The sequence below is a fragment of the Pseudorasbora parva genome, chromosome 6 (assembly GCF_024679245.1).
Source record: "Pseudorasbora parva isolate DD20220531a chromosome 6, ASM2467924v1, whole genome shotgun sequence".
NCBI classification, from domain to species: Eukaryota; Metazoa; Chordata; class Actinopteri; order Cypriniformes; family Gobionidae; genus Pseudorasbora; species Pseudorasbora parva.
Window position 1 is genome coordinate 27,309,729 of NC_090177.1, and position 17,142 is coordinate 27,326,870.

Consider the following 17,142-nt stretch of genomic DNA (forward strand, 5'->3'; position numbering starts at 1 on the left):
GTTATAGAAGCATGTCATTTCAGAGTCTTACTTGAAAGATACTTTGAGCATTGCATGGCTGTCAGCAATTGGAAAAATTCTCAAAAAAAGTGAAGCAAAAGTTCTAACATTATTTCTTCATTGTTCATTAATAGAGAGATCAAGGGCTAATGGATAGCATAGCATTTTATTGGACAGGTATCTTCAATAGAGGTACACAATTGGTAGAATGTGTAGTAAACAATCGTCATGAGAGGCTTACGGGTAGAATTTGTGTAATCAGGCTTAGTAGCCTAGATTTAAAATGCACCGATTGTGTTCTGTTTTCTCACATGGGGTTTAGTAACAAGTCCCAGAGTCAGCCGCTCCAGTGGCGCAATCGGTCAGCGCGCGGTACTTATAAGGCAGTACACAGCAGAGCAATGCCGAGGTTGTGAGTTCGAGCCTCACCTGGAGCATGGTTTTAGAAAGCAAGAGATGTTATAGAAGCAAATCATTTCAGAGTCTTACTTAAAAGATTGTTTGAGCATTGCATGGCTGTCAGCAATTAGAAAAATTCTTAAAAAAGTGAAGCAAAAGTTCTAACATTATTTCGTCATTGTTCATTAAAAGAGAATTCAAGGGCTAATGGATACCATTGTGTTCTGTTTTCTCACATGGGGTTTAGTAACATGTCCCAGAGTCAGCCGCTCCAGTGGCGCAATCGGTCAGCGCGCGGTACTTATAAGGCAGTACACAGCAGAGCAATGCCGAGGTTGTGAGTTCGAGCCTCCCCTGGAGCATGGTTTTAGAAAGCAAGAGATGTTATAGAAGCAAATCATTTCAGAGTCTTAGTTAAAAGATTGTTTGAGCATTGCATGGCTGTCAGCAATTAGAAAAATTCTCCAAAAAGTGAAGCAAAAGTTCTAACATTATTTCGTCATTGTTCATTAAAAGAGAGATCAAGGGCTATTGGATAGCATAGCATTTTATTGGACAGGTATCTTCAATAGAGGTACACAATTGGTAGAATGTGTAGTAAACAATCGTCATGAGAGGCGTACGGGTAGAATTTGTGTAATCAGGCTTAGTAGCCTAGATTTAAAATGCACCGAGTGTGTTCTGTTTTATCACATGGTGTTTAGTAACATGTCCCAGAGTCAGCCGCTCCAGTGGCGCAATCGGTCAGCGCGCGGTACTTATAAAGCAGTACACAGCAGAGCAATGCCGAGGTTGTGAGTTCGAGCCTCACCTGGAGCATGGTTTTAGAAAGCAAGAGATGTTATAGAAGCAAGTCATTTCAGAGTCTTACTTTAAAGATTGTTTGAGTATTGGATGGCTGTCATCAATTAAAAGAGTTATCAGAAAGTAATGCAAAAGGTCTAACACTATATGTTCATTGTTCATTAAAAGAGAGTTCCAGTGCTATTGGATAGCCCAGTGTTTTATTGGACAGGTATCTTCAATAGAGGTACACAATTGGTAGAATGTGTAGTAAACATTTGTCATGAGAGGCTTACGGGTAGAGTTTGCGTAATCAGGCTTAGTAGCCTAGAATTAAAATGCACCGATTGTGTTCTGTTTTCTCACATGGTGTTTAGTAACATGTCCCAGAGTCAGCAGCTCCAGTGGCGCAATCGGTCAGCCCGCGGTACTTATACGGCTGTACAGAGCAGAACAATGCCGAGGTTGTGAGTTCGAGCCTCACCTGGAGCATGGTTTTAGAAAGCAAGAGATGTTATAGAAGCAAGTCATTTCAGAGTCTTACTTGAAAGATACTTTGAGCATTGCATGGCTGTCAGCAATTGGAAAAATTCTCAAAAAAAGTGAAGCAAAAGTTCTAACATTATTTCTTCATTGTTCATTAAAAGAGAGATCAAGCGCTAATGGATAGCATAGCATTTTATTGGACAGGTATCTTCAATAGAGGTACACAATTGGTAGAATGTGTAGTAAACAATCGTCATGAGAGGCTTACGGGTAGAATTTGTGTAATCAGGCTTAGTAGCCTAGATTTAAAATGCACCGATTGTGTTCTGTTTTCTCACATGGTGTTTAGTAACATGTCCCAAAATCAGCCACTCCAGTGGCGCAATCGGTCAGCGCGCGGTACTTATAAGGCAGTACACAGCAGAGCAATGCCGAGGTTGTGAGTTCGAGCCTCACCTGGAGCATGGTTTTAGAAAGCAAGAGATGTTATAGAAGCAAGTCATTTCAGAGTCTTACTTTAAAGATTGTTTGAGTATTGGATGGCTGTCATCAATTAAAAGAGTTATCAGAAAGTAATGCAAAAGGTCTAACACTATATGTTCATTGTTCATTAAAAGAGAGTTCCAGTGCTATTGGATAGCCCAGTGTTTTATTGGACAGGTATCTTCAATAGAGGTACACAATTGGTAGAATGTGTAGTAAACATTCGTCATGAGAGGCTTACGGGTAGAGTTTGTGTAATGAGGCTTAGTAGCCTAGAATTAAAATGCACCGATTGTGTTCTGTTTTCTCACATGGTGTTTAGTAACATGTCCCAGAGTCAGCAGCTCCAGTGGCGCAATCGGTCAGCGCGCGGTACTTATAAGGCAGTACACAGCAGAGCAATGCCGAGGTTGTGAGTTCGAGCCTCACCTGGAGCATGGTTTTAGAAAGCAAGAGATGTTATAGAAGCAAATCATTTCAGAGTCTTACTTGAAAGATTGTTTGAGCATTGCATGGCTGTCAGCAATTAGAAAAATTCTCCAAAAAGTGAAGCAAAAGTTCTAACATTATTTCGTCATTGTTCATTAAAAGAGAGATCAAGGGCTATTGGATAGCATAGCATTTTATTGGACAGGTATCTTCAATAGAGGTACACAATTGGTAGAATGTGTAGTAAACAATCGTCATGAGAGGCTTACGGGTAGAATTTGTGTAATCAGGCTTAGTAGCCTAGATTTAAAATGCACCGATTGTGTTCTGTTTTCTCACATGGTGTTTAGTAACATGTCCCAGAGTCAGCTGCTCCAGTGGCGCAATCGGTCAGCGCGCGGTACTTATAAGGCAGTACACAGCAGAGCAATGCCGAGGTTGTGAGTTCGAGCCTCACCTGGAGCATGGTTTTAGAAAGCAAGAGATGTTATAGAAGCAAGTCATTTCAGAGTCCTACTTTAAAGATTGTTTGAGTATTGGATGGCTGTCATCAATTAAAAGAGTTATCAGAAAGTAATGCAAAAGGTCTAACACTATATGTTCATTGTTCATTAAAAGAGAGTTCCAGTGCTATTGGATAGCCCAGTGTTTTATTGGACAGGTATCTTCAATAGAGGTACACAATTGGTAGAATGTGTAGTAAACATTCGTCATGAGAGGCTTACGGGTAGAGTTTGTGTAATCAGGCTTAGTAGCCTAGATTTAAAATGCACCGATTGTGTTCTGTTTTCTCACATGGTGTTTAGTAAAATGTCCCAGAGTCAGCCGCTCCAGTGGCGCAATCGGTCAGCGCGCGGTACTTATAAGGCAGTACACAGCAGAGCAATGCCGAGGTTGTGAGTTCGAGCCTCACCTGGAGCGTGGTTTTAGAAAGCAAGAGATGTTATAGAAGCAAATCATTTCAGAGTCTTACTTGAAAGATTGTTTGAGCATTGCATGGCTGTCAGCAATTAGAAAAATTCTCCAAAAAGTGAAGCAAAAGTTCTAACATTATTTCGTCATTGTTCATTAAAAGAGAGATCAAGGGCTATTGGATAGCATAGCATTTTATTGGACAGGTATCTTCAATAGAGGTACACAATTGGTAGAATGTGTAGTAAACAATCGTCATGAGAGGCTTACGGGTAGAATTTGTGTAATCAGGCTTAGTAGCCTAGATTTAAAATGCACCGATTGTGTTCTGTTTTCTCACATGGTGTTTAGTAACATGTCCCAGAGTCAGCTGCTCCAGTGGCGCAATCGGTCAGCGCGCGGTACTTATAAGGCAGTACACAGCAGAGCAATGCCGAGGTTGTGAGTTCGAGCCTCACCTGGAGCATGGTTTTAGAAAGCAAGAGATGTTATAGAAGCAAGTCATTTCAGAGTCTTACTTTAAAGATTGTTTGAGTATTGGATGGCTGTCATCAATTAAAAGAGTTATCAGAAAGTAATGCAAAAGGTCTAACACTATATGTTCATTGTTCATTAAAAGAGAGTTCCAGTGCTATTGGATAGCCCAGTGTTTTATTGGACAGGTATCTTCAATAGAGGTACACAATTGGTAGAATGTGTAGTAAACATTCGTCATGAGAGGCTTACGGGTAGAGTTTGTGTAATGAGGCTTAGTAGCCTAGAATTAAAATGCACCGATTGTGTTCTGTTTTCTCACATGGTGTTTAGTAACATGTCCCAGAGTCAGCAGCTCCAGTGGCGCAATCGGTCAGCGCGCGGTACTTATAAGGCAGTACACAGCAGAGCAATGCCGAGGTTGTGAGTTCGAGCCTCACCTGGAGCATGGTTTTAGAAAGCAAGAGATGTTATAGAAGCAAATCATTTCAGAGTCTTACTTGAAAGATTGTTTGAGCATTGCATGGCTGTCAGCAATTAGAAAAATTCTCCAAAAAGTGAAGCAAAAGTTCTAACATTATTTCGTCATTGTTCATTAAAAGAGAGATCAAGGGCTATTGGATAGCATAGCATTTTATTGGACAGGTATCTTCAATAGAGGTACACAATTGGTAGAATGTGTAGTAAACAATCGTCATGAGAGGCTTACGGGTAGAATTTGTGTAATCAGGCTTAGTAGCCTAGATTTAAAATGCACCGATTGTGTTCTGTTTTCTCACATGGTGTTTAGTAACATGTCCCAGAGTCAGCTGCTCCAGTGGCGCAATCGGTCAGCGCGCGGTACTTATAAGGCAGTACACAGCAGAGCAATGCCGAGGTTGTGAGTTCGAGCCTCACCTGGAGCATGGTTTTAGAAAGCAAGAGATGTTATAGAAGCAAGTCATTTCAGAGTCTTACTTTAAAGATTGTTTGAGTATTGGATGGCTGTCATCAATTAAAAGAGTTATCAGAAAGTAATGCAAAAGGTCTAACACTATATGTTCATTGTTCATTAAAAGAGAGTTCCAGTGCTATTGGATAGCCCAGTGTTTTATTGGACAGGTATCTTCAATAGAGGTACACAATTGGTAGAATGTGTAGTAAACATTCGTCATGAGAGGCTTACGGGTAGAGTTTGTGTAATCAGGCTTAGTAGCCTAGATTTAAAATGCACCGATTGTGTTCTGTTTTCTCACATGGTGTTTAGTAAAATGTCCCAGAGTCAGCCGCTCCAGTGGCGCAATCGGTCAGCGCGCGGTACTTATAAGGCAGTACACAGCAGAGCAATGCCGAGGTTGTGAGTTCGAGCCTCACCTGGAGCATGGTTTTAGAAAGCAAGAGATGTTATAGAAGCAAATCATTTCAGAGTCTTACTTGAAAGATTGTTTGAGCATTGCATGGCTGTCAGCAATTAGAAAAATTCTCCAAAAAGTGAAGCAAAAGTTCTAACATTATTTCGTCATTGTTCATTAAAAGAGAGATCAAGGGCTATTGGATAGCATAGCATTTTATTGGACAGGTATCTTCAATAGAGGTACACAATTGGTAGAATGTGTAGTAAACAATCGTCATGAGAGGCTTACGGGTAGAATTTGTGTAATCAGGCTTAGTAGCCTAGATTTAAAATGCACCGATTGTGTTCTGTTTTCTCACATGGTGTTTAGTAACATGTCCCAGAGTCAGCTGCTCCAGTGGCGCAATCGGTCAGCGCGCGGTACTTATAAGGCAGTACACAGCAGAGCAATGCCGAGGTTGTGAGTTCGAGCCTCACCTGGAGCATGGTTTTAGAAAGCAAGAGATGTTATAGAAGCAAGTCATTTCAGAGTCTTACTTTAAAGATTGTTTGAGTATTGGATGGCTGTCATCAATTAAAAGAGTTATCAGAAAGTAATGCAAAAGGTCTAACACTATATGTTCATTGTTCATTAAAAGAGAGTTCCAGTGCTATTGGATAGCCCAGTGTTTTATTGGACAGGTATCTTCAATAGAGGTACACAATTGGTAGAATGTGTAGTAAACATTCGTCATGAGAGGCTTACGGGTAGAGTTTGTGTAATCAGGCTTAGTAGCCTAGATTTAAAATGCACCGATTGTGTTCTGTTTTCTCACATGGTGTTTAGTAAAATGTCCCAGAGTCAGCCGCTCCAGTGGCGCAATCGGTCAGCGCGCGGTACTTATAAGGCAGTACACAGCAGAGCAATGCCGAGGTTGTGAGTTCGAGCCTCACCTGGAGCATGGTTTTAGAAAGCAAGAGATGTTATAGAATCAAGTCATTTCACAGTCTTAGTTAAAAGATTGTTTGAGCATTGCATGGCTGTCAGCAATTAGAAAAATTCTCAAAAAAGTGAAGCAAAAGTTCTAACATTATTTCGTCATTGTTCATTAAAAGAGAGATCAAGGGCTAATGGATAGCATAGCATTTTATTGGACAGGTATCTTCAATAGAGGTACACAATTGGTAGAATGTGTAGTAAACAATCGTCATGAGAGGCTTACGGGTAGAATTTGTGTAATCAGGCTTAGTAGCCTAGATTTAAAATGCACCGATTGTGTTCTGTTTTCTCACATGGTGTTTAGTAACATGTCCCAGAGTCAGCCGCTCCAGTGGCGCAATCGGTCAGCGCGCGGTACTTATAAGGCAGTACACAGCAGAGCAATGCCGAGGTTGTGAGTTCGAGCCTCACCTGGAGCATGGTTTTAGAAAGCAAGAGATGTTATAGAAGCAAGTCATTTCAGAGTCTTACTTTAAAGATTGTTTGAGTATTGGATGGCTGTCATCAATTAAAAGAGTTATCAGAAAGTAATGCAAAAGGTCTAACACTATATGTTCATTGTTCATTAAAAGAGAGTTCCAGTGCTATTGGATAGCCCAGTGTTTTATTGGACAGGTATCTTCAATAGAGGTACACAATTGGTAGAATGTGTAGTAAACATTTGTCATGAGAGGCTTACGGGTAGAGTTTGCGTAATCAGGCTTAGTAGCCTAGAATTAAAATGCACCGATTGTGTTCTGTTTTCTCACATGGTGTTTAGTAACATGTCCCAGAGTCAGCAGCTCCAGTGGCGCAATCGGTCAGCCCGCGGTACTTATAAGGCAGTACAGAGCAGAACAATGCCGAGGTTGTGAGTTCGAGCCTCACCTGGAGCATGGTTTTAGAAAGCAAGACATGTTATAGAAGCAAATCATTTCAGGGTCTTACTTGAAAGATTGTTTGAGCATTGCATGGCTGTCAGCAATTAGAAAAATTCTCCAAAAAGTGAAGCAAAAGTTCTAACATTATTTCGTCATTGTTCATTAAAAGAGAGATCAAGGGCTAATGGATAGCATAGCATTTTATTGGACAGGTATCTTCAATAGAGGTACACAATTGGTAGAATGTGTAGTAAACAATCGTCATGAGAGGCTTACGGGTAGAATTTGTGTAATCAGGCTTAGTAGCCTAGATTTAAAATGCACCGATTGTGTTCTGTTTTCTCACATGGGGTTTAGTAACAAGTCCCAGAGTCAGCCGCTCCAGTGGCGCAATCGGTCAGCGCGCGGTACTTATAAGGCAGTACACAGCAGAGCAATGCCGAGGTTGTGAGTTCGAGCCTCACCTGGAGCATGGTTTTAGAAAGCAAGAGATGTTATAGAAGCAAATCATTTCAGAGTCTTAGTTAAAAGATTGTTTGAGCATTGCATGGCTGTCAGCAATTAGAAAAATTCTCCAAAAAGTGAAGCAAAAGTTCTAACATTATTTCGTCATTGTTCATTAAAAGAGAGATCAAGGGCTATTGGATAGCATAGCATTTTATTGGACAGGTATCTTCAATAGAGGTACACAATTGGTAGAATGTGTAGTAAACAATCGTCATGAGAGGCTTACGGGTAGAATTTGTGTAATCAGGCTTAGTAGCCTAGATTTAAAATGCACCGATTGTGTTCTGTTTTCTTACATGGGGTTTAGTAACAAGTCCCAGAGTCAGCCGCTCCAGTGGCGCAATCGGTCAGCGCGGGGTACTTATAAGACAGTACAGAGCAGAGCAATGCCGAGGTTGTGAGTTTGAGCCTCACCTGGAGCATGGTTTTAGAAAGCAAGAGATGTTATAGAAGCAAATCATTTCAGGGTCTTACCTGAAAGATTGTTTGAGCATTGCATGGTTGTCAGCAATTAGAAAAATTCTTAAAAAAGTGAAGCAAAAGTTCTAACATTATTTCGTAATTGTTCATTAAAAGAGAGATCAAGGGCTAATGGATAGCATAGCATTTTATTGGACAGGTATCTTCAATAGAGGTACACAATTGGTAGAATGTGTAGTAAACAATCGTCATGAGAGGCTTACGGGTAGAATTTGTGTAATCAGGCTTAGTAGCCTAGATTTAAAATGCACCGATTGTGTTCTGTTTTCTCACATGGGGTTTAGTAACAAGTCCCAAAGTCAGCCGCTCCAGTGGCGCAATCGGTTAGCGCGCGGTACTTATAAAGCAGTACACAGCAGAGCAATGCCGAGGTTGTGAGTTCGAGCCTCACCTGGAGCATGGTTTTAGAAAGCAAGAGATGTTATAGAAGCAAATCATTTCAGAGTCTTACTTAAAAGATTGTTTGAGCATTGCATGGCTGTCAGCAATTAGAAAAATTCTTAAAAAAGTGAAGCAAAAGTTCTAACATTATTTCGTCATTGTTCATTAAAAGAGAGTTCAAGGGCTAATGGATACCATTGTGTTCTGTTTTCTCACATGGGGTTTAGTAACATGTCCCAGAGTCAGCCGCTCCAGTGGCGCAATCGGTCAGCGCGCGGTACTTATAAGGCAGTACACAGCAGAGCAATGCCGAGGTTGTGAGTTCGAGCCTCACCTGGAGCATGGTTTTAGAAAGCAAGAGATGTTATAGAAGCAAGTCATTTCAGAGTCTTACTTTAAAGATTGTTTGAGTATTGGATGGCTGTCATCAATTAAAAGAGTTATCAGAAAGTAATGCAAAAGGTCTAACACTATATGTTCATTGTTCATTAAAAGAGAGTTCCAGTGCTATTGGATAGCCCAGTGTTTTATTGGACAGGTATCTTCAATAGAGGTACACAATTGGTAGAATGTGTAGTAAACATTCGTCATGAGAGGCTTACGGGTAGAGTTTGTGTAATCAGGCTTAGTAGCCTAGATTTAAAATGCACCGATTGTGTTCTGTTTTCTCACATGGTGTTTAGTAAAATGTCCCAGAGTCAGCCGCTCCAGTGGCGCAATCGGTCAGCGCGCGGTACTTATAAGGCAGTACACAGCAGAGCAATGCCGAGGTTGTGAGTTCGAGCCTCACCTGGAGCATGGTTTTAGAAAGCAAGAGATGTTATAGAAGCAAATCATTTCAGAGTCTTACTTGAAAGATTGTTTGAGCATTGCATGGCTGTCAGCAATTAGAAAAATTCTCCAAAAAGTGAAGCAAAAGTTCTAACATTATTTCGTCATTGTTCATTAAAAGAGAGATCAAGGGCTATTGGATAGCATAGCATTTTATTGGACAGGTATCTTCAATAGAGGTACACAATTGGTAGAATGTGTAGTAAACAATCGTCATGAGAGGCTTACGGGTAGAATTTGTGTAATCAGGCTTAGTAGCCTAGATTTAAAATGCACCGATTGTGTTCTGTTTTCTCACATGGTGTTTAGTAACATGTCCCAGAGTCAGCTGCTCCAGTGGCGCAATCGGTCAGCGCGCGGTACTTATAAGGCAGTACACAGCAGAGCAATGCCGAGGTTGTGAGTTCGAGCCTCACCTGGAGCATGGTTTTAGAAAGCAAGAGATGTTATAGAAGCAAGTCATTTCAGAGTCTTACTTTAAAGATTGTTTGAGTATTGGATGGCTGTCATCAATTAAAAGAGTTATCAGAAAGTAATGCAAAAGGTCTAACACTATATGTTCATTGTTCATTAAAAGAGAGTTCCAGTGCTATTGGATAGCCCAGTGTTTTATTGGACAGGTATCTTCAATAGAGGTACACAATTGGTAGAATGTGTAGTAAACATTCGTCATGAGAGGCTTACGGGTAGAGTTTGTGTAATCAGGCTTAGTAGCCTAGATTTAAAATGCACCGATTGTGTTCTGTTTTCTCACATGGTGTTTAGTAAAATGTCCCAGAGTCAGCCGCTCCAGTGGCGCAATCGGTCAGCGCGCGGTACTTATAAGGCAGTACACAGCAGAGCAATGCCGAGGTTGTGAGTTCGAGCCTCACCTGGAGCATGGTTTTAGAAAGCAAGAGATGTTATAGAATCAAGTCATTTCACAGTCTTAGTTAAAAGATTGTTTGAGCATTGCATGGCTGTCAGCAATTAGAAAAATTCTCAAAAAAGTGAAGCAAAAGTTCTAACATTATTTCGTCATTGTTCATTAAAAGAGAGATCAAGGGCTAATGGATAGCATAGCATTTTATTGGACAGGTATCTTCAATAGAGGTACACAATTGGTAGAATGTGTAGTAAACAATCGTCATGAGAGGCTTACGGGTAGAATTTGTGTAATCAGGCTTAGTAGCCTAGATTTAAAATGCACCGATTGTGTTCTGTTTTCTCACATGGTGTTTAGTAACATGTCCCAGAGTCAGCCGCTCCAGTGGCGCAATCGGTCAGCGCGCGGTACTTATAAGGCAGTACACAGCAGAGCAATGCCGAGGTTGTGAGTTCGAGCCTCACCTGGAGCATGGTTTTAGAAAGCAAGAGATGTTATAGAAGCAAGTCATTTCAGAGTCTTACTTTAAAGATTGTTTGAGTATTGGATGGCTGTCATCAATTAAAAGAGTTATCAGAAAGTAATGCAAAAGGTCTAACACTATATGTTCATTGTTCATTAAAAGAGAGTTCCAGTGCTATTGGATAGCCCAGTGTTTTATTGGACAGGTATCTTCAATAGAGGTACACAATTGGTAGAATGTGTAGTAAACATTTGTCATGAGAGGCTTACGGGTAGAGTTTGCGTAATCAGGCTTAGTAGCCTAGAATTAAAATGCACCGATTGTGTTCTGTTTTCTCACATGGTGTTTAGTAACATGTCGCAGAGTCAGCAGCTCCAGTGGCGCAATCGGTCAGCCCGCGGTACTTATAAGGCAGTACAGAGCAGAACAATGCCGAGGTTGTGAGTTCGAGCCTCACCTGGAGCATGGTTTTAGAAAGCAAGACATGTTATAGAAGCAAATCATTTCAGGGTCTTACTTGAAAGATTGTTTGAGCATTGCATGGCTGTCAGCAATTAGAAAAATTCTCCAAAAAGTGAAGCAAAAGTTCTAACATTATTTCGTCATTGTTCATTAAAAGAGAGATCAAGGGCTAATGGATAGCATAGCATTTTATTGGACAGGTATCTTCAATAGAGGTACACAATTGGTAGAATGTGTAGTAAACAATCGTCATGAGAGGCTTACGGGTAGAATTTGTGTAATCAGGCTTAGTAGCCTAGATTTAAAATGCACCGATTGTGTTCTGTTTTCTCACATGGGGTTTAGTAACAAGTCCCAGAGTCAGCCGCTCCAGTGGCGCAATCGGTCAGCGCGCGGTACTTATAAGGCAGTACACAGCAGAGCAATGCCGAGGTTGTGAGTTCGAGCCTCACCTGGAGCATGGTTTTAGAAAGCAAGAGATGTTATAGAAGCAAATCATTTCAGAGTCTTAGTTAAAAGATTGTTTGAGCATTGCATGGCTGTCAGCAATTAGAAAAATTCTCCAAAAAGTGAAGCAAAAGTTCTAACATTATTTCGTCATTGTTCATTAAAAGAGAGATCAAGGGCTATTGGATAGCATAGCATTTTATTGGACAGGTATCTTCAATAGAGGTACACAATTGGTAGAATGTGTAGTAAACAATCGTCATGAGAGGCTTACGGGTAGAATTTGTGTAATCAGGCTTAGTAGCCTAGATTTAAAATGCACCGATTGTGTTCTGTTTTCTTACATGGGGTTTAGTAACAAGTCCCAGAGTCAGCCGCTCCAGTGGCGCAATCGGTCAGCGCGGGGTACTTATAAGACAGTACAGAGCAGAGCAATGCCGAGGTTGTGAGTTTGAGCCTCACCTGGAGCATGGTTTTAGAAAGCAAGAGATGTTATAGAAGCAAATCATTTCAGGGTCTTACCTGAAAGATTGTTTGAGCATTGCATGGTTGTCAGCAATTAGAAAAATTCTTAAAAAAGTGAAGCAAAAGTTCTAACATTATTTCGTCATTGTTCATTAAAAGAGAGATCAAGGGCTAATGGATAGCATAGCATTTTATTGGACAGGTATCTTCAATAGAGGTACACAATTGGTAGAATGTGTAGTAAACAATCGTCATGAGAGGCTTACGGGTAGAATTTGTGTAATCAGGCTTAGTAGCCTAGATTTAAAATGCACCGATTGTGTTCTGTTTTCTCACATGGGGTTTAGTAACAAGTCCCAAAGTCAGCCGCTCCAGTGGCGCAATCGGTTAGCGCGCGGTACTTATAAAGCAGTACACAGCAGAGCAATGCCGAGGTTGTGAGTTCGAGCCTCACCTGGAGCATGGTTTTAGAAAGCAAGAGATGTTATAGAAGCAAATCATTTCAGAGTCTTACTTAAAAGATTGTTTGAGCATTGCATGGCTGTCAGCAATTAGAAAAATTCTTAAAAAAGTGAAGCAAAAGTTCTAACATTATTTCGTCATTGTTCATTAAAAGAGAGTTCAAGGGCTAATGGATACCATTGTGTTCTGTTTTCTCACATGGGGTTTAGTAACATGTCCCAGAGTCAGCCGCTCCAGTGGCGCAATCGGTCAGCGCGCGGTACTTATAAGGCAGTACACAGCGGAGCAATGCTGAGGTTGTGAGTTCGAGCCTCACCTGGAGCATGGTTTTAGAAAGCAAGAGATGTTATAGAAGCAAGTCATTTCAGAGTCTTAGTTAAAAGATTGTTTGAGCATTGCATGGCTGTCAGCAATTAGAAAAATTCTCAAAAAAGTGAAGCAAAAGTTCTAACATTACTTCGTCATTGTTCATTAAAAGAGAGATCAAGGGCTAATGGATAGCATAGCATTTTATTGGACAGGTATCTTCAATAAAGGTACACAATTGGTAGAATGTGTAGTAAACAATCGTCATGAGAGGCTTACGGGTAGAATTTTTGTAATCAGGCTTAGTAGCCTAGATTTAAAATGCACTGATTGTGTTCTGTTTTCTCACATGGTGTTTAGTAACATGTTCTAGAGTCAGCCGCTCCAGTGGCGCAATCGGTCAACGCGCAGTACTTATAAGGCAGTACACAGCCGAGCTATGCCAAGGTTGTGAGTTCGAGCCTCACCTGGAGCATGGTTTTAGAAAGCAAGAGATGTTATAGAAGCAAGTCATTTCAGAGTCTTACTTTAAAGATTGTTTGAGTATTGGATGGCTGTCATCAATTAAAAGAGTTATCAGAAAGTAATGCAAAAGGTCTAACACTATATGTTCATTGTTCATTAAAAGAGAGTTCCAGTGCTATTGGATAGCCCAGTGTTTTATTGGACAGGTATCTTCAATAGAGGTACACAATTGGTAGAATGTGTAGTAAACATTCGTCATGAGAGGCTTACGGGTAGAGTTTGTGTAATCAGGCTTAGTAGCCTAGAATTAAAATGCACCGATTGTGTTCTGTTTTCTCACATGGTGTTTAGTAACATGTCCCAGAGTCAGCAGCTCCAGTGGCGCAATCGGTCAGCGCGCGGTACTTATAAGGCAGTACACAGCAGAGCAATGCCGAGGTTGTGAGTTCGAGCCTCACCTGGAGCATGGTTTTAGAAAGCAAGAGATGTTATAGAAGCAAGTCATTTCAGAGTCTTACTTGAAAGATTGTTTGAGCATTGCATGGCTGTCAGCAATTAGAAAAATTCTCAAAAAAAGTGAAGCTTAAGTTCTAACATTATTTCGTCATTCTTCATTAAAAGAGAGATCAAGGGCTAATGGATAGCATAGCATTTTATTGGACAGGTATCTTCAATAGAGGTACACAATTGGTAGAATGTGTAGTAAACAATCGTCATGAGAGGCTTACAGGTAGAATTTGTGTAATCAGGCTTAGTAGCCTAGATTTAAAATGCACCGATTGTGTTCTGTTTTCTCACATGGTGTTTAGTAACATGTCCCAAAGTCAGCAGCTCCAGTGGCGCAATCGGTCAGCGCGCAGTACTTATAAGGCAGTACACAGCCGAGCTATGCCAAGGTTGTGAGTTCGAGCCTCACCTGGAGCGTGGTTTTAGAAAGCAAGAGATGTTATAGAAGCAAGTCATTTCAGAGTCTTACTTGAAAGATTGTTTGAGCATTGCATGGCTGTCAGCAATTAGAAAAATTATTAAAAAAGTGAAGCAAAAGTTCTAACATTATTTCGTCATTGTTCATTAAAAGAGAGATCAAGGGCTAATGGATAGCATAGCATTTTATTGGACAGGTATCTTCAATAGAGGTACACAATTGGTAGAATGTGTAGTAAACAATCGTCATGAGAGGCTTACGGGTAGAATTTGTGTAATCAGGCTTAGTAGCCTAGATTTAAAATGCACCGATTGTGTTCTGTTTTCTCACATGGGGTTTAGTAACAAGTCCCAAAGTCAGCCGCTCCAGTAGCGCAATCGGTTAGCGCGCGGTACTTATAAAGCAGTACACAGCAGAGCAATGCCGAGGTTGTGAGTTCGAGCCTCACCTGGAGCATGGTTTTAGAAAGCAAGAGATGTTATAGAAGCAAATCATTTCAGAGTCTTACTTAAAAGATTGTTTGAGCATTGCATGGCTGTCAGCAATTAGAAAAATTCTTAAAAAAGTGAAGCAAAAGTTCTAACATTATTTCGTCATTGTTCATTAAAAGAGAGTTCAAGGGCTAATGGATACCATTGTGTTCTGTTTTCTCACATGGGGTTTAGTAACATGTCCCAGAGTCAGCCGCTCCAGTGGCGCAATCGGTCAGCGCGCGGTACTTATAAGGCAGTACACAGCAGAGCAATGCCGAGGTTGTGAGTTCGAGCCTCACCTGGAGCATGTTTTTAGAAAGCAAGAGATGTTATAGAAGCAAGTCGTTTCAGAGTCTTAGTTAAAAGATTGTTTGAGCATTGCATGGCTGTCAGCAATTAGAAAAATTCTCCAAAAAGTGAAGCAAAAGTTCTAACATTATTTCGTCATTGTTCATTAAAAGAGAGATCAAGGGCTATTGGATAGCATAGCATTTTATTGGACAGGTATCTTCAATAGAGGTACACAATTGGTAGAATGTGTAGTAAACAATCGTCATGAGAGGCTTACGGGTAGAATTTGTGTAATCAGGCTTAGTAGCCTAGATTTAAAATGCACCGATTGTGTTCTGTTTTCTCACATGGTGTTTAGTAACATGTCCCAGAGTCAGCCGCTCCAGTGGCGCAATCGGTCAGCGCGCGGTACTTATAAGGCAGTACACAGCAGAGCAATGCCGAGGTTGTGAGTTCGAGCCTCACCTGGAGCATGGTTTTAGAAAGCAAGAGATGTTATAGAAGCAAGTCATTTCAGAGTCTTACTTTAAAGATTGTTTGAGTATTGGATGGCTGTCATCAATTAAAAGAGTTATCAGAAAGTAATGCAAAAGGTCTAACACTATATGTTCATTGTTCATTAAAAGAGAGTTCCAGTGCTATTGGATAGCCCAGTGTTTTATTGGACAGGTATCTTCAATAGAGGTACACAATTGGTAGAATGTGTAGTAAACATTCGTCATGAGAGGCTTACGGGTAGAGTTTGTGTAATGAGGCTTAGTAGCCTAGAATTAAAATGCACCGATTGTGTTCTGTTTTCTCACATGGTGTTTAGTAACATGTCCCAGAGTCAGCTGCTCCAGTGGCGCAATCGGTCAGCGCGCGGTACTTATAAGGCAGTACACAGCAGAGCAATGCCGAGGTTGTGAGTTCGAGCCTCACCTGGAGCATGGTTTTAGAAAGCAAGAGATGTTATAGAAGCAAGTCATTTCAGAGTCTTACTTTAAAGATTGTTTGAGTATTGGATGGCTGTCATCAATTAAAAGAGTTATCAGAAAGTAATGCAAAAGGTCTAACACTATATGTTCATTGTTCATTAAAAGAGAGTTCCAGTGCTATTGGATAGCCCAGTGTTTTATTGGACAGGTATCTTCAATAGAGGTACACAATTGGTAGAATGTGTAGTAAACATTCGTCATGAGAGGCTTACGGGTAGAGTTTGTGTAATCAGGCTTAGTAGCCTAGATTTAAAATGCACCGATTGTGTTCTGTTTTCTCACATGGTGTTTAGTAAAATGTCCCAGAGTCAGCCGCTCCAGTGGCGCAATCGGTCAGCGCGCGGTACTTATAAGGCAGTACACAGCAGAGCAATGCCGAGGTTGTGAGTTCGAGCCTCACCTGGAGCATGGTTTTAGAAAGCAAGAGATGTTATAGAATCAAGTCATTTCACAGTCTTAGTTAAAAGATTGTTTGAGCATTGCATGGCTGTCAGCAATTAGAAAAATTCTCAAAAAAGTGAAGCAAAAGTTCTAACATTATTTCGTCATTGTTCATTAAAAGAGAGATCAAGGGCTAATGGATAGCATAGCATTTTATTGGACAGGTATCTTCAATAGAGGTACACAATTGGTAGAATGTGTAGTAAACAATCGTCATGAGAGGCTTACGGGTAGAATTTGTGTAATCAGGCTTAGTAGCCTAGATTTAAAATGCACCGATTGTGTTCTGTTTTCTCACATGGTGTTTAGTAACATGTCCCAGAGTCAGCCGCTCCAGTGGCGCAATCGGTCAGCGCGCGGTACTTATAAGGCAGTACACAGCAGAGCAATGCCGAGGTTGTGAGTTCGAGCCTCACCTGGAGCATGGTTTTAGAAAGCAAGAGATGTTATAGAAGCAAGTCATTTCAGAGTCTTACTTTAAAGATTGTTTGAGTATTGGATGGCTGTCATCAATTAAAAGAGTTATCAGAAAGTAATGCAAAAGGTCTAACACTATATGTTCATTGTTCATTAAAAGAGAGTTCCAGTGCTATTGGATAGCCCAGTGTTTTATTGGACAGGTATCTTCAATAGAGGTACACAATTGGTAGAATGTGTAGTAAACATTTGTCATGAGAGGCTTACGGGTAGAGTTTGCGTAATCAGGCTTAGTAGCCTAGAATTAAAATGCACCGATTGTGTTCTGTTTTCTCACATGGTGTTT

General features: G+C 40.7%; 38 non-coding genes across 38 annotated transcripts; all 38 read left to right on the top strand.

The window, feature by feature from the left end:
• The first annotated feature begins 343 nt into the window (after positions 1-343).
• Positions 344-437, top strand: trnai-uau (transfer RNA isoleucine (anticodon UAU)). Its single transcript has 2 exons — positions 344-381; positions 402-437. It is a non-coding gene; the product is annotated as a tRNA-Ile (tRNA).
• Positions 438-667: 230 nt separating this feature from the next.
• On the top strand, positions 668-761 carry trnai-uau (transfer RNA isoleucine (anticodon UAU)). Its single transcript has 2 exons — positions 668-705; positions 726-761. It is a non-coding gene; the product is annotated as a tRNA-Ile (tRNA).
• A 363-nt stretch (positions 762-1,124) lies between these two features.
• trnai-uau (transfer RNA isoleucine (anticodon UAU)) lies at positions 1,125-1,218 on the top strand. The gene is made up of 2 exons: positions 1,125-1,162; positions 1,183-1,218. It is a non-coding gene; the product is annotated as a tRNA-Ile (tRNA).
• A 362-nt stretch (positions 1,219-1,580) lies between these two features.
• trnai-uau (transfer RNA isoleucine (anticodon UAU)) lies at positions 1,581-1,674 on the top strand. Its single transcript has 2 exons — positions 1,581-1,618; positions 1,639-1,674. It is a non-coding gene; the product is annotated as a tRNA-Ile (tRNA).
• A 364-nt stretch (positions 1,675-2,038) lies between these two features.
• Positions 2,039-2,132, top strand: trnai-uau (transfer RNA isoleucine (anticodon UAU)). The gene is made up of 2 exons: positions 2,039-2,076; positions 2,097-2,132. It is a non-coding gene; the product is annotated as a tRNA-Ile (tRNA).
• Positions 2,133-2,494: 362 nt separating this feature from the next.
• trnai-uau (transfer RNA isoleucine (anticodon UAU)) lies at positions 2,495-2,588 on the top strand. Its single transcript has 2 exons — positions 2,495-2,532; positions 2,553-2,588. It is a non-coding gene; the product is annotated as a tRNA-Ile (tRNA).
• A 363-nt stretch (positions 2,589-2,951) lies between these two features.
• On the top strand, positions 2,952-3,045 carry trnai-uau (transfer RNA isoleucine (anticodon UAU)). The gene is made up of 2 exons: positions 2,952-2,989; positions 3,010-3,045. It is a non-coding gene; the product is annotated as a tRNA-Ile (tRNA).
• A 362-nt stretch (positions 3,046-3,407) lies between these two features.
• trnai-uau (transfer RNA isoleucine (anticodon UAU)) lies at positions 3,408-3,501 on the top strand. Its single transcript has 2 exons — positions 3,408-3,445; positions 3,466-3,501. It is a non-coding gene; the product is annotated as a tRNA-Ile (tRNA).
• Positions 3,502-3,864: 363 nt separating this feature from the next.
• Positions 3,865-3,958, top strand: trnai-uau (transfer RNA isoleucine (anticodon UAU)). The gene is made up of 2 exons: positions 3,865-3,902; positions 3,923-3,958. It is a non-coding gene; the product is annotated as a tRNA-Ile (tRNA).
• Positions 3,959-4,320: 362 nt separating this feature from the next.
• trnai-uau (transfer RNA isoleucine (anticodon UAU)) lies at positions 4,321-4,414 on the top strand. The gene is made up of 2 exons: positions 4,321-4,358; positions 4,379-4,414. It is a non-coding gene; the product is annotated as a tRNA-Ile (tRNA).
• Positions 4,415-4,777: 363 nt separating this feature from the next.
• On the top strand, positions 4,778-4,871 carry trnai-uau (transfer RNA isoleucine (anticodon UAU)). Its single transcript has 2 exons — positions 4,778-4,815; positions 4,836-4,871. It is a non-coding gene; the product is annotated as a tRNA-Ile (tRNA).
• Positions 4,872-5,233: 362 nt separating this feature from the next.
• Positions 5,234-5,327, top strand: trnai-uau (transfer RNA isoleucine (anticodon UAU)). The gene is made up of 2 exons: positions 5,234-5,271; positions 5,292-5,327. It is a non-coding gene; the product is annotated as a tRNA-Ile (tRNA).
• A 363-nt stretch (positions 5,328-5,690) lies between these two features.
• trnai-uau (transfer RNA isoleucine (anticodon UAU)) lies at positions 5,691-5,784 on the top strand. The gene is made up of 2 exons: positions 5,691-5,728; positions 5,749-5,784. It is a non-coding gene; the product is annotated as a tRNA-Ile (tRNA).
• A 362-nt stretch (positions 5,785-6,146) lies between these two features.
• trnai-uau (transfer RNA isoleucine (anticodon UAU)) lies at positions 6,147-6,240 on the top strand. The gene is made up of 2 exons: positions 6,147-6,184; positions 6,205-6,240. It is a non-coding gene; the product is annotated as a tRNA-Ile (tRNA).
• Positions 6,241-6,603: 363 nt separating this feature from the next.
• On the top strand, positions 6,604-6,697 carry trnai-uau (transfer RNA isoleucine (anticodon UAU)). Its single transcript has 2 exons — positions 6,604-6,641; positions 6,662-6,697. It is a non-coding gene; the product is annotated as a tRNA-Ile (tRNA).
• A 362-nt stretch (positions 6,698-7,059) lies between these two features.
• Positions 7,060-7,153, top strand: trnai-uau (transfer RNA isoleucine (anticodon UAU)). Its single transcript has 2 exons — positions 7,060-7,097; positions 7,118-7,153. It is a non-coding gene; the product is annotated as a tRNA-Ile (tRNA).
• Positions 7,154-7,516: 363 nt separating this feature from the next.
• Positions 7,517-7,610, top strand: trnai-uau (transfer RNA isoleucine (anticodon UAU)). The gene is made up of 2 exons: positions 7,517-7,554; positions 7,575-7,610. It is a non-coding gene; the product is annotated as a tRNA-Ile (tRNA).
• Positions 7,611-7,973: 363 nt separating this feature from the next.
• Positions 7,974-8,067, top strand: trnai-uau (transfer RNA isoleucine (anticodon UAU)). Its single transcript has 2 exons — positions 7,974-8,011; positions 8,032-8,067. It is a non-coding gene; the product is annotated as a tRNA-Ile (tRNA).
• Positions 8,068-8,430: 363 nt separating this feature from the next.
• On the top strand, positions 8,431-8,524 carry trnai-uau (transfer RNA isoleucine (anticodon UAU)). Its single transcript has 2 exons — positions 8,431-8,468; positions 8,489-8,524. It is a non-coding gene; the product is annotated as a tRNA-Ile (tRNA).
• Positions 8,525-8,754: 230 nt separating this feature from the next.
• Positions 8,755-8,848, top strand: trnai-uau (transfer RNA isoleucine (anticodon UAU)). The gene is made up of 2 exons: positions 8,755-8,792; positions 8,813-8,848. It is a non-coding gene; the product is annotated as a tRNA-Ile (tRNA).
• A 362-nt stretch (positions 8,849-9,210) lies between these two features.
• On the top strand, positions 9,211-9,304 carry trnai-uau (transfer RNA isoleucine (anticodon UAU)). Its single transcript has 2 exons — positions 9,211-9,248; positions 9,269-9,304. It is a non-coding gene; the product is annotated as a tRNA-Ile (tRNA).
• Positions 9,305-9,667: 363 nt separating this feature from the next.
• Positions 9,668-9,761, top strand: trnai-uau (transfer RNA isoleucine (anticodon UAU)). The gene is made up of 2 exons: positions 9,668-9,705; positions 9,726-9,761. It is a non-coding gene; the product is annotated as a tRNA-Ile (tRNA).
• Positions 9,762-10,123: 362 nt separating this feature from the next.
• trnai-uau (transfer RNA isoleucine (anticodon UAU)) lies at positions 10,124-10,217 on the top strand. Its single transcript has 2 exons — positions 10,124-10,161; positions 10,182-10,217. It is a non-coding gene; the product is annotated as a tRNA-Ile (tRNA).
• Positions 10,218-10,580: 363 nt separating this feature from the next.
• Positions 10,581-10,674, top strand: trnai-uau (transfer RNA isoleucine (anticodon UAU)). Its single transcript has 2 exons — positions 10,581-10,618; positions 10,639-10,674. It is a non-coding gene; the product is annotated as a tRNA-Ile (tRNA).
• A 362-nt stretch (positions 10,675-11,036) lies between these two features.
• trnai-uau (transfer RNA isoleucine (anticodon UAU)) lies at positions 11,037-11,130 on the top strand. Its single transcript has 2 exons — positions 11,037-11,074; positions 11,095-11,130. It is a non-coding gene; the product is annotated as a tRNA-Ile (tRNA).
• Positions 11,131-11,493: 363 nt separating this feature from the next.
• Positions 11,494-11,587, top strand: trnai-uau (transfer RNA isoleucine (anticodon UAU)). The gene is made up of 2 exons: positions 11,494-11,531; positions 11,552-11,587. It is a non-coding gene; the product is annotated as a tRNA-Ile (tRNA).
• A 363-nt stretch (positions 11,588-11,950) lies between these two features.
• trnai-uau (transfer RNA isoleucine (anticodon UAU)) lies at positions 11,951-12,044 on the top strand. The gene is made up of 2 exons: positions 11,951-11,988; positions 12,009-12,044. It is a non-coding gene; the product is annotated as a tRNA-Ile (tRNA).
• Positions 12,045-12,407: 363 nt separating this feature from the next.
• On the top strand, positions 12,408-12,501 carry trnai-uau (transfer RNA isoleucine (anticodon UAU)). The gene is made up of 2 exons: positions 12,408-12,445; positions 12,466-12,501. It is a non-coding gene; the product is annotated as a tRNA-Ile (tRNA).
• Positions 12,502-12,731: 230 nt separating this feature from the next.
• On the top strand, positions 12,732-12,825 carry trnai-uau (transfer RNA isoleucine (anticodon UAU)). Its single transcript has 2 exons — positions 12,732-12,769; positions 12,790-12,825. It is a non-coding gene; the product is annotated as a tRNA-Ile (tRNA).
• A 363-nt stretch (positions 12,826-13,188) lies between these two features.
• Positions 13,189-13,282, top strand: trnai-uau (transfer RNA isoleucine (anticodon UAU)). The gene is made up of 2 exons: positions 13,189-13,226; positions 13,247-13,282. It is a non-coding gene; the product is annotated as a tRNA-Ile (tRNA).
• A 362-nt stretch (positions 13,283-13,644) lies between these two features.
• On the top strand, positions 13,645-13,738 carry trnai-uau (transfer RNA isoleucine (anticodon UAU)). Its single transcript has 2 exons — positions 13,645-13,682; positions 13,703-13,738. It is a non-coding gene; the product is annotated as a tRNA-Ile (tRNA).
• Positions 13,739-14,102: 364 nt separating this feature from the next.
• trnai-uau (transfer RNA isoleucine (anticodon UAU)) lies at positions 14,103-14,196 on the top strand. Its single transcript has 2 exons — positions 14,103-14,140; positions 14,161-14,196. It is a non-coding gene; the product is annotated as a tRNA-Ile (tRNA).
• A 363-nt stretch (positions 14,197-14,559) lies between these two features.
• trnai-uau (transfer RNA isoleucine (anticodon UAU)) lies at positions 14,560-14,653 on the top strand. Its single transcript has 2 exons — positions 14,560-14,597; positions 14,618-14,653. It is a non-coding gene; the product is annotated as a tRNA-Ile (tRNA).
• A 230-nt stretch (positions 14,654-14,883) lies between these two features.
• Positions 14,884-14,977, top strand: trnai-uau (transfer RNA isoleucine (anticodon UAU)). Its single transcript has 2 exons — positions 14,884-14,921; positions 14,942-14,977. It is a non-coding gene; the product is annotated as a tRNA-Ile (tRNA).
• Positions 14,978-15,340: 363 nt separating this feature from the next.
• On the top strand, positions 15,341-15,434 carry trnai-uau (transfer RNA isoleucine (anticodon UAU)). Its single transcript has 2 exons — positions 15,341-15,378; positions 15,399-15,434. It is a non-coding gene; the product is annotated as a tRNA-Ile (tRNA).
• A 362-nt stretch (positions 15,435-15,796) lies between these two features.
• Positions 15,797-15,890, top strand: trnai-uau (transfer RNA isoleucine (anticodon UAU)). The gene is made up of 2 exons: positions 15,797-15,834; positions 15,855-15,890. It is a non-coding gene; the product is annotated as a tRNA-Ile (tRNA).
• A 362-nt stretch (positions 15,891-16,252) lies between these two features.
• Positions 16,253-16,346, top strand: trnai-uau (transfer RNA isoleucine (anticodon UAU)). The gene is made up of 2 exons: positions 16,253-16,290; positions 16,311-16,346. It is a non-coding gene; the product is annotated as a tRNA-Ile (tRNA).
• A 363-nt stretch (positions 16,347-16,709) lies between these two features.
• On the top strand, positions 16,710-16,803 carry trnai-uau (transfer RNA isoleucine (anticodon UAU)). Its single transcript has 2 exons — positions 16,710-16,747; positions 16,768-16,803. It is a non-coding gene; the product is annotated as a tRNA-Ile (tRNA).
• The last annotated feature ends 339 nt before the right edge of the window (positions 16,804-17,142 follow it).